Consider the following 15,260-nt stretch of genomic DNA (forward strand, 5'->3'; position numbering starts at 1 on the left):
AAACATGAACTTTGACCTTGGAAGGTTAGTCTGGGACTCCATGAAGTCCCTACTAGTAATACTGTACTGGATTTTCTGGAAATATGAAAAACATAGGTACTTCACATCTTAAAGTTCTACACCTCTGGCACAACTACACACTAGATAAAACCCTCCCTCTCTGTGTCTCCCTATCTCTGTTTCTCTCTTTCCCGTACTTCCCAAAGGCATCCTGACACATGTAGGTCTTACCCCTTGACATGGAAGGATCTTTTCATAAAGTATTCCCTGGGATTTCAATTACAATCATAAATCCAATTGAACATGCTTCTCTTGATAGAGCGGTCACTTTTTCACTGGTGGGGGAAGACTCTGTTGAGGCTTCATCTTCATACTCTGAGCCTTGGCAACCAACACACGTAAGAGAGACAGCTGGCTGAGATTCAAGACATGGCGGTGGTGCCTAGGGAACCGGGAACAGAGCAGAGGTGAGGCACCTAGAGAGTGAGACCCGGTGGCCCTGGCCTCATTAGCACTGTGCTGCTGAGCAGGCCCCAGGCCACACTGGCTACAACTCAGGAGAAGGTCAGGGTGGTATATACAGCACTAGGGTCCATACAGAAGTTCATTACCATTGCATCTTGGTCTCTGCCTATGCACTCGAAGAGCTGACAAAAATAAATAAATAAATAAATAAATAAAGGGGCCTCACTGCTGAGTTTCAGACTGAATGCTTAATGCAATTAATGCATATTTCATAGCACAATAACTGCCAGCACTTTGCTCTGCCATCCTCCCTGGCTGAGTTATTTACACAGCCATTTTGAGCCCAGTCACACAGGAAGTTGACAAATGAGTATCTGCGCAACATGTCTAGTCTTTTCCCATGCAGACTAGGGACTCACCACTTCAAAAGGTCCCTGAGCACATCTCAAACCTGTGTTATTCTGATGGGTGAATATATATCTTCCTTCCCAATCACATTTAAAAAAAGATCCCTTGCCTCACATCCTCCTTTACTTTCCTGAGCACCAAGGAAAGTATACGAAGAGGGTTTATGTTAATATCATCATTCCCTGAAATGGATCTTAGGGATATTCTCATTGCAAAGTCCCTAAAAAGGAACAGAGTGATCTGTCCCCTTAGTCAGTGACTTCATTTATTCATTGATCAGTTCTGACAGTTCTTTCATGAAGCAGCTCTGCCCCCAGGATGGCTTGACATAAATCAAGGGCTCCTCAGCTCACCTGCTTATAGCAGCGAAGGCTTTGGCAGGTGTTCAGGTTCCTGTAAAACAGATCTCTAGACCAAGAGAGACAGACTGGGACTCCAAAGGCAGCATTCAGCACATGAGGGATAGTAAATGGTCCACAGCTCACATGGTTTCTCACAAATTCAGCCTTTTAAGTGTTCGTTGGAACTCCAATGTCAAGAAGCTTCAACTCTATTTGCCTGAGCCCTGTGCCTGAGAAGTTGTAGATGATTTTATGTCCCTTGGATAAACCTGATCTTGTGTTTTTAGCAAATCTTGGGATTATTTAGAAGCATTCTGGATTGTCATTTCGCTAACATGTAAACTTTTCTGCTTTTCTCCTCCCATTCCAGTCTCTCTTGTTAGATAATGAAAGAAAATGGAACCGATTTAGAAAAAGAAGATTAAAAAGAAAAGTAAAACAAGTCTTCCATAATGTAAGAATAGGCACCCTCGATATATTGCTATACTGTCTCTATGGATTCTTGTATAGCCTATTTTCTTAAATACAGGCTACTGGTGGCTCACACATGCAATCCTGGCTACTCAGGAGGCTGAGAGCTAAAGGTCTTGGTTGGAAGCCGGGCAAGGCAGGAGAGTTCCTGATACTCTTCTCTCCAAATAACCAGCAGAAAGCTGTATGTGGAGGTGTAGCTCAAGTGGTAGCGTATCAGCCTAAAGGGGGAACAAGCTAAAGGACAGTGTCCAGGCCCTGAGTTTAACCCCCTGTATTGACACAAAAACAAACGGGTAAAACCTACCAAGACGAATGAATGAAAAAGAGGCATGAATGAAGAGGCACTTTAATTAATTACAATGTTGCTTAATTGGCCATTATTATTATTATTTTATATCGCGAGTACAATGATAAATATATAAAGGTTGGTTTGATGAGAATCAGACTCTTGAAGACACACTTGTATGCATGAGCCTTTCCTTTATGTTCAGATTTTAAGTCTTGCCGAGAGAAAAACAGCCTGAGAATGGGAAGACTCATGCCTCAGCTTCAAAAACTGGGTTCAATTCTGACATTTTAACATGGAAGAAAGTATTCAACCCTCATAGCCAATGGGAGGACTGAATTAGATAGGAAATATAAATGTTTGTCAAACTGGAATGGATTACAATAACACCATGCTGGCTCCACCTGCTCCAGCTATGAGACTTTTTGAGTTACTTGCCTTCTCTAAACCTTACTTTCCTAACTAGAAAATGGGTATAAAATAGATCCTGCCTTTAATGCCAAAGAGTCTATTAGATAATATGTATAAGCCACTTAGAAAATGGGCCTCGACAGTTATCAACATTCAGTATCTACCAGTTTCAACAAGGTGAATCTGGGCCTTGGTGTGTTTTTCATCTTCCTAGATTCCTCATGAAGATGACAAGGCATAAGCTATTATATACTTATTTGCAAAGAGAGTACCCTGAAACCTGGAAACTCAAGAGCTTGCCAGATCACACAATGGATAAAGCAGGAATAAAGGCCAATGGGTTGTAAGAGTGTAAGATCATGGCACTTTGCCTTGTTATCTTGATACTGGGCAATAGTTCATAAAGCAAAAGTCCTCTCAACAGTTCTCTGGTGTCTATCCTGAACTGATCATATCTAGACAAGGAAGAGCCCAGCTGCAAACTCCCTGGATACCATGCTTCTGGTACTCATTTTCCAATGGTGAAGAACACTTAAATAGCAATGGCTACTGATTACCAAGGGTTCACTTTGTGCCCGAGTTTGTGCTAATAGTTTACCCAGATTAGAACTACTTTGTGCAGCTTCCACAAGTGATGAAACAGACTCCAAAAGGTATGATGATTTGCTAAAGCAGCATAGCTAGTAAGTTGTCACAGCATGACTAAAAAGAGTTTAGTCAGATTTTCAGTAGAAATGGAAATCACTTCACTATATGGTGAATAAAGTGTGGGTTTAAGGCTCCCTCGAGCAAAAATGATCAAACTTGATTGATCATCAGAATTGCCTGGGGGAAAGTTATAAAAAATAATGCAGATTCCCAGGAACCAGCCTTGGAGATTTTGACACACTGGATCTGTATTTTTAAAACCCTCAGGCAAGTCTTGTGATCAGCCAGGCATGAGAGGTTATTCAGGGCACATGTCTTGCTACTCTGGTGAGTCAAACCTCACAGATGGGCTAATTCACTATTTCCTCATTCTATTTGACTTTTTATTGGGGAAGTGCTGGGGTTTGAACTAAGGGATCTTATGCTTGCTCAGCTTGCTTACTCTGCTGGAACTCTGCCACTTGAGTCATGCCTCCAACCCAGATTTTTGCTGGTTAATTAGAGGTAGAGTGAACTGTTTTCTGCAAAGGCCAGTTATTGCATCTTAGTTTCTTAAGTAGCTAGGATTACAGGTGTGAATCACCAGTGCCCATCTTTGGGGCTGATTTTGATTTCTGGATGTCCCTCATCTTTAACCTCAGAAGTTCAGTCTACACATCAAGCATTTATGGAGTGCCTTCTGTAATCAGAACCCAAGGCAAATGAGCTACCTCTTCTGGCCAGTTGTGTTCTGATCCCAGTGGCTGGTATGTCTGAAAGTCTTAGAAGCTAGTTTCTTTGAAAAGGTTTTAAGTTATTTTACATGTGTTTCTTGTGCCATCTGTTGTCCCAGAAATCAAGAGCCAGTTTCCTTTTGTCTGTATTAAACATAACTCCCATACAAATTGCTAACACATAGTACCAAGTTCCATGCAAAAAACATAATAAAATAATTCATAGCATGAATTTGAACAAAATGGGAAACTTCTTCAAAAGAAATTAAGAATTATGTGTAAGGGATCTTTGGTTTGATCAACAGGTCCACTTTTGGAGTTATTTTACATTTTTTCAGCCTTCTTCTTCCTACTTACATTTCCCCTTACCTGCATAGCATATACACATACCTGGCAGATCTGGACAGAGGCTGAGGTAGAAGCAAAAAAGCCATTGGACTTAATCCAATTGCACTGAACTCTGGGTCCATATTACTGCCAAGTTAGAATTCCAAAATCTAGCAGTTCCTAGGACTCCCCCAAAACAATGGAATCACAACTCTGGGGATAGGGTGTAAATAAGAGATATTTATTTATTTATTTGTTCATATTGGGGTTTGAACTCACTGTCTTGAGTTCAGTATTGGGCCTATGTCTCTTGCCTTTTTTTTTTGAGCAGGGTCTCACACTTTTGCCCTCAGCCATTTTAGACTATAATCCTCTTATTTATGCCCAGTACATAGCTAGGATGACAGGCATATGCTACCATCCATACCTAACTCATTGGTTGAGATTTGGAGGGTTGTCTCACTAACTTTGCCTGGGCTGATCTGAAACCATGATACTGTGTTCCTCCTGATCTCTGACTCCTTAGCAGGTGGCATTTGCTGCAAGTTTTCATCTGATGCTGTTGTTGTTCTGTTTGTTTTTGTTTTTAGATCTCTGGGAGATGCTGCTGTACAGGCAGATGAGAGGCAGTGGTGTAGTGGAGAGATCTGGGCTAATAAATGGCAGCTCTGGGTTCAACTCTAGCTTATGTAATGAAGGCTGAACTTCTTTCTCCATCTATAACCTAAGGATGCTAGAAGTAGACTTTTGTGAACTACATCTCTCTCTCCTCAGCTGTCACATTCTGAATTTTAATGGTCTGAGGTCAGCAGTGATGAAGAGGAAGAATTGGGTAGGGAATTGCAGCAGATCTTTTGTGCCATTAAAAGGGCCAGATGCACACAGGGAGGCAGACAGCAAGAGGAAGAGAACAGGAGCTAGATGTTAATTGGAAAGGATGAGGGACATGTCGAGTTGTCAGTTTCACTCGCAAGGGGCTGATCTATAAGTGCTGGAATAGCACAGTCTGGATTACAGGAAGGATCTTGGGCATGCCAGCTTCCGTCCTGTCTCTTATCTGTCTATCTGTCAGCATGCTGCTGTTAGGCAGTGGCCTCTGTTTGTTTTCTTAAGACGATTAAGTCCTTCTAAGTCTCCCTCCACAGAGCCTGTGATTGAAAGTGACAATCGGAGGCTACCCTATTTAAAAGCTGCCACTTTGTATTAGCAAAAGGATCAGCTCAGGTCGGAGGACACTTCATTGATGTGCTTTCAAACCTGATCACAGAGACATGAACTGGTTGGTGCAAGGTAGGGTGGAATGGGGTGTGTGGAAGGAGAATTGACATAGGATGATTTTTAAGTTCCACTTTTAAGGGTAGCTTCACACAGGTCAAGCCCCATTGCCCTCATTCTAAAAGGACAAAGGAAGACAGAAAGTTGGACCGTGAGGAGGCGACTTTGGATTGTGTGAACAGCTGACTGAGGTCTCCTGTGGGTCAGTGGGGTGGGAGAATGTGTGATCTTGTATCGCCAAATTAAACCTCCACCTTCAACTCAACCATACAACAAAACACTCTCTTCCCTCTCCTACTCCGACGTGAGAAGCTCACATCCCATATAAGGCAAGTTCTTTCTTTCCTCACTGTTCCTTAGGAAAAAAAAACTTATTGTCAGATATCTGTAGAGCACTTTCTATGACTGTCACCCTCTGAACTCTGGGGACACTGAGGTGAATGACTGTCATTCCCCCAAGGGCTGTAATACTTTCAGTCTACAAGAGACAGAATGGTAGTAATCAGAGTAGCGAGTGACAAGTGCTCAGAGCTCTGGGGACCCAGAATACACGATCTAGGAAAGTAAAGAAGGATCCTGAAGCTGAGATTTTATATAAGCAGGGAAATTCTAGAAAAAGAAAACATGCTTAAAGGCATAGAGGTCTAAACCTGCATGTTCTATTCAGTGAATTACATGTATTTGGCATAGTTGGAGAAAGTGTTCAGGTAAAAGAAAAGCAAAAGGTAACATGGGTACAGGAGGCTCATGCCTAAAATCCTAGCTATTCAAGAGGCTGAGATCTGAGGATTGCAATTTGAAGCCAGCTTGGGCAGGAAAACCCAAGGGACTCTTATTCTCTGATTAGCAAAAGTTGGAAGCAGAGCTATGGCTCAGTTGGTAGGGCACCAACCTTAAATAAAAAAACTCAGGGGCAGCACCCAGATCTTGAGTTCAAGCCCCAGTACCAGTACAAGAAAGAAAATAAAAATAGAAGGCGGACTAGAGAACAAGATGGGAGTCCAGTCAGGAACCATGTTTGTCATAGGCTTAGTGGACTTCGAATTTTACCTAAAAGCTAAAGGGTCTTTGAAAGTTCTTAGAAAAGAACAGCACATTAGACCTACACCACAGAGAGACCAGAGAAAAAGTACTATGCAGCATACATCAGCAGAGATCATTTTGGAAAAAGGAAGCAAAGCAACTAAATGTAGAAGGTATTCTGATGGAGCTATAGACTATGAGAGAGAAGCATTTCCAGGGCATTCTGAAACTATATAACATAGGCATGTCATTGCTCTTTGAACTAGGAATCTTGTTCTCCCTTTGAGCTTCTAACTGTGGTCATGGAGTACATATTCTGGCCTTAGAATCTGGGTCAGTAGTGTTTATTATGGTGATTGTGTTGGTCAGCTTTCCACTACTCTCACAAAGTACTTGAGATAACCAACTTAAAAAGAGGAAAGGCCTACATAGCTTACAGTTTTTTTTTTGTCTTTTCTTTTTTGGTACTGGGGATCGAACCCAGGACGTTGCACTTGCTAGGCAAGCGCTTTTGCCACTGAGCTACATCCCAGCTCCATAGCTTACAGTTTTTGAGGCTGCAGTCCATAGGTCAGTTGATACATTGCTTTTAGGGCTATCATGAGGTAGAACACTAAAGCAGGAACACATGGTAGAAGAAGCTGATCCCATCTTGGTTAGAAGCAAAAGAAAGAGAAGAAGCTGTGATTTTAATATTCCCTTTAAGAACACCTCCTCCCCCCCATCATAACCACTAAGATTTCTCACTAGGCACCAGCTGTTAAAGGCTCTACAATCTTTCAGTAACAGGGCTAGGAAGGTGGCTCAGTGGTAGAGCACTTGCCTTGCATGCACGAGGCCCTGGGTTCAATTCCTCAGCACCACATAAGCAAAAAGAAAAAAGCCAGAAGTGGTGCTGTGGCTCAAGTGGTAGAGCACTAGCCTTGATCTGAAGAGCTGAGGGACAGTGCCCAGGCCCAGAGTTCAGGCCCCATGACCACCGGACCCAAAACAAAAACAAAACAAAAAACAATCTTCCAATAACATCATAGGCTGAAGTCCAAGCCTTGGAGGTCCGTTATTCAAACTATAGAAGTGCCCAATCTCAATTGGGGAACATGTCTGACTTATTCTCTGTCATCATTTTTACCCATTAATCTGTCAGGGATATTCCTCATATCCAATTGTAGATTCAAACCCTTGTCACCCATGTCTTCTAAATTCCTTGGTAGTTTCTCTCTAATCTGATGACTATTCATCTGTCTTTTGTTTACTGGTTGACAAATTCTCCTCATTCAGCCCTGATTGAATCAGCAGCAGCAGAAAGTCTAGGATGTTCCTTGCAAAAGCAAGGAACAAGAATATGAATTTGTCTTCCCCAGAGACAACTTGACTTAGGTAGTCCTGGCTCATTCCACTAGAATGAAGAGAAGAAGGAGTAATCTTTCCAACTCAGAATAAAGGATTAGGACATGACTCCAAGTAACTAACCCACGGTTATATATTTCCTACCCTCTAATTTTCTCCAGGACCATGGTGGCATAAATCCAGCATCTAGAGATTTCTGTGAAATTATATGCTCAGCACCAGCCTAAAGTGATCATTCTAATTTGTGCTCAGGAGGTTACTGCACCTTAAGTCAGAATTCTAGGCAGCCCTTCTCCCAAATTCTAATTTTATCTATCTATAATCCAGTCTCAAAAGTATACGTTAAAAAGTATTTGGAAATAACTTGAATTTTCAACTTGTGTTTGTAAACCTTTTATCTTTCTCATTCACTAATGTATCCTCAACATTGAGTGAGTAATGCATACTAAATTTGGGATAAATTCTTGCTCAAGTAATGAATAATACATTTATGGACGATGCCAATTTAAAATTCCTTGCCCCTCTCTCCCTTTTCTACTTCCCTATTTTTCCCTGGACACCAGTTCTTTGCAGGACTTTGAATCCCAAACCCAGCCTCCCACCTCTGCCTATAAAGAGAAGAAAGAGCTCAAGGTGGATACACTTATTCGGCATTAGTTATTTTGTCCAATCATGCAGACAGTAACACAATCTCCACAAGTCTCTATGTGGAGTATCTGTATGGGTAGTATCTTTCAGCTCCATGACAGTGTTTAGAGCAGCTGCAAGCTGACAGGCACCCTATGTAGTTAAGTCCTCCCAAAGACATTTCTCTTCTGTCAGACATCTCTCTTTCTCTATACCACATGATTGAGTGTTACGGGTTAAGAAACACTGTATCTCAGAGAATGAAAATTCTACTTTGAAGAAGAGGGTAGAGGGAAAGAAGAGAAATATATAACCTGGAATTTGGACAGGCCCCTGAGTTTTTCTTAATAGAAACAATCTTCAAACTTTCTCTGGCTTTTTTTTTTTTTTGGTCAGTTGTGGGGCTTGAACTCAGAGTCTAGGCACTGTCTCTGAGCTTTTGTGCTGAAGATTAGCTCTCTACCACTTTGAGCCACAGCTCCTTCTAGTCTTCTAGTCTTCTGGACATAAGAGTCTCAGGCTGGCTTCAAACCATGATCCTCAGATCTCAGCCTCCTGAGTAGCTAGGATTATAGACAGGAGCCACCAGTACCCCACCTCTATGGCATTATTTTAAATATCCAACTCCTAATCTCTAGATAGGGAAGTTAGAATGAACAAAGGCCCATGGAAGTACAAGGCAGAAAGCTGTAAGAAACGAGAGACTAAGATCGTACATGCAGGCAAGCCATCTTGGAGGGCAGCAGGAGCCTGACAGGGGACCTGCTAAGAAAAATCAAAGACCTCATCTAGAGAACTGCATGGCAAAGTCAGCCCTGTGTTTTAAATGGATTTTTCCATCTGATAGCTCTATGGAGGATGGATTTTGAGAGGGACAAGGTCAGAAGCAGAGCGATCAGCTGGGAAATAGTTCCAGTTTCTATGGAAAAGGGATTAAGGACCTAAACAAGAGCTGTGGGGTAAACAAGATGTAGAAGATGGGACAGATTTTGAAGATTTTTTAAAAGCTACAACTGACAGGATTTGGTTTGCTTGGGGGGGGAGGAGTGAGGGTAATTCTTAGGTTTTTGGCATGGTGACTGCATAGGTGGAAGTTGCTGGCAATTCTGAGTGGAAATGGCTGGAAAACACATCGGGGGATGCAGTGATGAGTTTAGTATTGGAGAAGTTGAGTGGCCCATCCAGATAAAATATCTAGCTCACTGTTTGTTATGCAAGTGTGAAGTTCATGGGAAAGTTTGAGGCTAGAAATAGTTATTTGAGGTTATTAATTTCTATATGGGAATTGAAATATTCAAGGTAAATAGAGGAGGAAAAGAAAAGAAATGAGGGAAAACCTCTAGAATGTCTTATATTTTATGGACGAGGAAAAGAGAGATGGAGGAGTAATAAGTTAGACGTATCACCAGGGTGGAGGAAGATAAAATTTCTGAAGCAGTAGAATAGTATTTTCTATGTGCATGTCTGTAAAGAAGTCCTACATGACCAAGATTTGAATTGACAATTAAAAAATTTCCAGTGACTTTGTCAAGAAAACTTTCAGTAAAACAGTGAAGGTTATGGGCAGAATGAAACTAGTTTAAGAATAAGAAAGCGAGGGGCTGGGAAGGTGGCTTAGTGGTAGAGTGCTTGCCTAGCATGCATGAAGCCCTGGGGTCGATTCCTCAGTACCACATAAGCAGAAAAGGCTGGAAGTGATGCTGTGGCTCAAGTGGTAGAGTGCTAGCCTGGAGCAAAAGAAGCTCAGGGACAGTGCCCAGGCCCTGAGTTCAAGCCCCAACTGGCAAAGAGAGACAGAGAGAGAGAGAGAGAGAGAGAGAGAGAGAAAGAGAGAGACAGAGAGAGAGAGAGAGAGAGATAGGAGGCAGCCAGAATAGAGACAAGTCTTTCAAGAAATGATAAAGGAAGGAAAACAAAGACGTCATGCATGGCCAAAGATGGACAAGAAAAGACCTTTATTTGCTTATTTTATAGAAGAGGATAGGCCAGGGCATGCTCACATGCTGAAAGGAATGACTACCCAGAGACAATGAGTGTGAATATAACCAAAGGCTTGTAGAATCAAGAGAGGATGCAGTGAAGGGTATCCTATTCACCTGAAGATTATCAAGTATCAGCATTTGAGACTAGAGTAAGGAGAGTTGTGGTTAGAGTTGCCCTTACAGATGGGAATTGGGGTGGAAAGCCAAGCCGCATCATAGACACTAACTTCCCATTTCTGTCCCTTCCTTTCTCATTCTACTGCTCCCCTCCTTCCTTTTGCCATGCTGAGGATAGAACCCAGGACCTATGCACTCCAGACAAGGGTTCTACCAGAGCTACATTCACAGCCCTCAAAACTTTTCCCTTCCCTTCTCTTCTTTTCTTTGTGCTCATACCAGGGCTTGAACTCAGTGCCTGGGCACAGTCCCTTTGTTTTCTTTGCTGAAGGCTGACACCCTAATACTTGAGCCACAGCTCCACTTCTGGTTTGGGGTGGTTAATTAGATTAAGAATCTTTCAGAGGTTCCTGATTGGGCAGGCTTTGAACCTCTATTCTCAGGTCTCAGCCTCCTGAGTAGCTAGGATTATAGGCATGATCAACCAGTGCCCAGCTAGCCCTTAAGATTATTGATGAATATACATCTATATGTGTATATATATATATATATATATATATATATATTGTAACTGAGTGCTGTGGAGAATTTGGGCTTTTCTCTCTCCTTTTTCTATACTTTCCAGTCAAAGCCACATGAATATTTCATTTCTACGTCCTCACTCACTGTCTTGACTAAAGCCCCAGCTTCCTGAGAATGAAAAGGACCAAAGATTTGAATCCACAGTAATGCTGAGCGAACCTAGCCAAGCTAGGGACTTGACCAAGGTCGTAGAGAGAATGACTCCAGTGCTGGAACTGGTAGCTGCCCTTGCCTGCCACATGCTCTGGCCAAGCCACAAGCAGGAGGTAAGAAGGGGTATGTAAGCTTCTGTGGAACCCACCCCAAGCACGGATGAAAGATGGAAAGTCAAAAGAGCAGGTGCACTTCACATATTCCAGGTCAGTCCTCGCCTGGCAGGTGTAGCCCAGGTGCAGATGTTTGCAAACACAGCCAGGCCCCCATCCTGGCCTGGGGGAGGGCGGCAGCCGCTCTTCTTTGTTATGCTTGGCTCTTCTGGCAGGGGGAATCTTTGCTGTCTGTTCCTGAAAGCAAGGAGCCTTTGATTCTGGAGAAGCGATGCTTTTCCCACTTTGATCTCTCACAAATCAGGTCTCAGCGCACTCTCAGGAGAGCACTTTACATTTTAAAGGCTCTGAGCTGGCTGTCTCTTTTGCTCACCTGTGGAGCTGCTCTTCCCTCTGCAGCTCATCCTTCCAGCAAATCTGCCCCTGGGCAGTTTGCCCAGGACAGAGTCAGACAGTCCATAAAGGTTCCTAAGTGGAGACAGCCCAGATGGAGACTATGTGTCTCCACCCTCTGGTTGGGGGCTGGGGGAGCATCCACTGTTAAGGACTAAGGAGGCAGAGTGGCTCACCTACAAGGACAGGATAGGGAACTCTTGAAAGACCTTGCACACTCATTCTGCAGTACCAATGCCTCACTGTAGGGGGAGCCATGTAGTACCACCTCCAGCCTGTAGACAATAAACTTGCATAGAACTAGTCTTGGAGCAATGGAGGACTGGCAGATACATACAGGTTTTTAGTGACCACCCTCCCCCCCCACCCCCACCTTCGCAGACTCCTTACCTGGACCCATTCACTATTCTACAGCTCCTCTAGCCATCTGGAGGATCCCAAACAGGCTTTCCAGGACAGGGCCAATTTGGGATGAACACAGCACCAAATCCAGTTCTAATCTTGGCTCCCTCATGTAACAACTGAAATTTTGAATGAGATGCACAGACTTCCTGAACTGCTTCTGTGATGAAACCTGTCTGCCGATGTTGTAAGAAAACTCACATTGTTGTATCAACATAACATAAATTCTTCGGCATTTCCTTTGTAAACTCAGTGTTCCAAACAAGCAATAAAGATATTTGCGAAGTAATATTTATGAAGTAATGAAGTGATGAAGGTATTGATCTTCATCATCCTTATTTCTCTCTGGAGTCTGCCTGGCATTGTAGAAGTCCAGATTTGTGTCTGTGCAAACAATCAAGGAACAGAACCTCAGAGGATCTCCTACTGCTATTTCTCTGCATGGGCATAGCTCTTCATTTGCCTGTATTTGTCCCAAGGATGTTTAGAAGTAGAACAGACTTCTGAAACTGTTATAAGAAGTCTATAGGAAGTCTATTCCATGGGACTCTGGCTAGAACTAGCCACAAAATACAGAGCACAGAAAATACATTTCTCTTCTTGCCCCTGGCCAGCCCATCACCCACCCTCAGGGAGAAGCCCTGCAGGTATGAGCCTAGTAATCTACCTTGGCCTAAATTTGGACTTGGAAGGTCCAGCCAATATACTGGTTAGTAAACATGAGTGATTCTCTTTAATCAGAGCTAGTTACAGAGGAGAGGCTAACTGTCCGGGTTCCACCTGCTACTCTCTTATCCTCTTCATCTCCCTGCCCCACCCTCCTGGCACCCTGGCCTGGCCTTCCCCAGTGCTCCATTCTCCACCTGTTGCTGTGATTCCTTTGGAGGCAGGGGTGGGGGCCTCCCAGAAACTAAACATTGAGAGACAGTCCATGTTCCAGTCATCTGGGAAAACTGGCTATATGTGGAGTAATTGGAGTTCCAGGGGTCACTTTGCCAGGCAACAACTTATAGCTCTAATAAATTCCTCTTCCCAAGCATCCTCCAAAGAAAGCAAACCCCATCTCTGAAGACTGGCTACACATTAGCCTTGATGTTGGTGGGGTGACTGTGCATTTGCTTTTGTATTCATTATGCTGGCTTCTCCCCCCACCCACCATAGTCCAATCTGCTTACTATTCCCTGAACACACCCTCCTGACTCCTGTTTCATGTCTCCGCTGATGCTAGTCCCTCGCCTCAAATACACTCTGATATTTATAAATCTTTTACACTTAGCATTTCAAAAGGTTTCCGTGTCTATGATCTCATCCAAGTGGATCAGATCACGATCCTCACGGCAACCTGGGGAGCTTTTGTTATTACTATTATTTAAATGATTACTCCAGGTTCCATTTGAGGAACTAAGGCCCAGAGAGTCTCAGTGACTTACTTGTTCAAAGTCACATCAGCCGTTGCAAAAAGAGCTGGAATTAGAACAAGGACTTTGCAGCTCCCTTCCCAGTGCTTCCTTGCTGTTCACATTGCAGGAACACCAGCCTAGGGAACTCTCCAGAGTTCCACCTCCAACTTGGGCCCCTATGACTGTTTTTTGCCTGCCCAACACTTTCATTCCTAAGGGTTAGGACACTCTGTTCCATTCCTACCCCCTCAACTCAGGTGATTTTGATTGAACTAAAACATATCCATTGGCTTTGTGGGAAAATACCTAACCAGAGCTAGCCAATAGAAGCCAGCTGATACTCTAGTCAGAGTATTCTTGGGGCCTTTGGTCATAATGATTGGTCCAGAGAAAAGCTAACACAAATGAGATGCAATTGTTAATTTTGTCTGGAGTCTTATAGAAAAGATTCCCCATCCCCTACCTCCACCCCCAGATTTATAAATCGGTGGAACAGAAACATGAGTAATTGGATCCATCATGTAGAATGGCTGCCTGAAAATAAAGCTGTTCAAGAGACAACACAAAGCCAAGAGACAAGGCAATCTTAAAGGCATTGTTCAAGTTACTGGATTTTGCAGTTTCTGAAGCCAGTTTCAGCCATTTCTCCAATGCCAGTTTAGTTCGTATAGGGCTCCTGTCATTTGTATCAAAAAACAAAGCCATGATTAATCTACTCCTTTGAATCTACAACTTAAAAAAAATCTGTGCTTCTACATTCCCTTTGTATAATCTGTTGATTTGTTACCCTGGAGTAAGATGCTGTCAGTGCTACATAGTTTAGTCTTTTTCTTACTTTGTTATCAGCAGGTTGAAGATGAGCACTGTGCTCACCTTGTCGTTTTCTCCTGTCTGTGCAGTGGTAAAAGCATTTCTTTTGGAATCAGAACACCTGGTACTTGTGTCTCTGCCATAAGATGAATTCTCGAGGGTAACTCTCTTTTCTTAAAACTCACTTTTTCAGAAACCTATGGTCAAGACAAGACTTCAAGCCAATAAAATAGATTACCTTGCAGGTTTATCCTGAATATCAAATAAGGAGATGTATAACCAAGGTCCTTTTGAAATTACAAAATACTATTGTAATTTAAAGATTACTCAGATTAGTGTCAGACATCTAAGCACCTTAGGTGGGTCTGTTAATCGGAAAACTACATCAGAATAATTGTTGACTTCATCATTTGTATGTTCCCATCCATTGTCTGAACCCTTTGCTTTAGGAGGATGGTGGATGTTGTTAGGAAGAAATATGCAGATGCTACAGTGATTTTATGCAAATTTGTCACCAGAGTTCATCATTAGGTGGACATCCAACCACCAGGGAACAGAAGGTGTGTCCTCTGGGGAAAGGGCAGAAGACCCGAGGCATCTTCTCCATCTTGAGACCACTTACAAGGTAGCTCAAGCACCACCCCAGGGCATAAGCTGGTATGGAAAGGTTGTATTTCCATCTTAGCCACAATTGCTCACTCCAGCCTCTCAGTTTCAACCACCTGCCAGCCCTCTCCAAAGAGAGAAAGGGCAAACAGAGAGTGAGATCAGCTCAGGACACTGTCCCCAAAAAGAGACCCACACATTTCTCCAGCCCATGTGCAGTGTTGTTTGGTGGCTAGAACAGCTTTTGCATACCCATGTGGGGAATGTGTAGTGGCTTTAGCTCCTTGTTGGTTCCAAATGAGAAAGAACCCTTGAGTTGGAAACCAAGGTCAGTGTAGTTCAAAGGCAAGTTCTGGT

The sequence above is a fragment of the Dipodomys ordii genome, unplaced genomic scaffold (genome assembly GCF_000151885.1).
Source record: "Dipodomys ordii isolate 6190 unplaced genomic scaffold, Dord_2.0 Scaffold26, whole genome shotgun sequence".
NCBI classification, from domain to species: Eukaryota; Metazoa; Chordata; class Mammalia; order Rodentia; family Heteromyidae; genus Dipodomys; species Dipodomys ordii.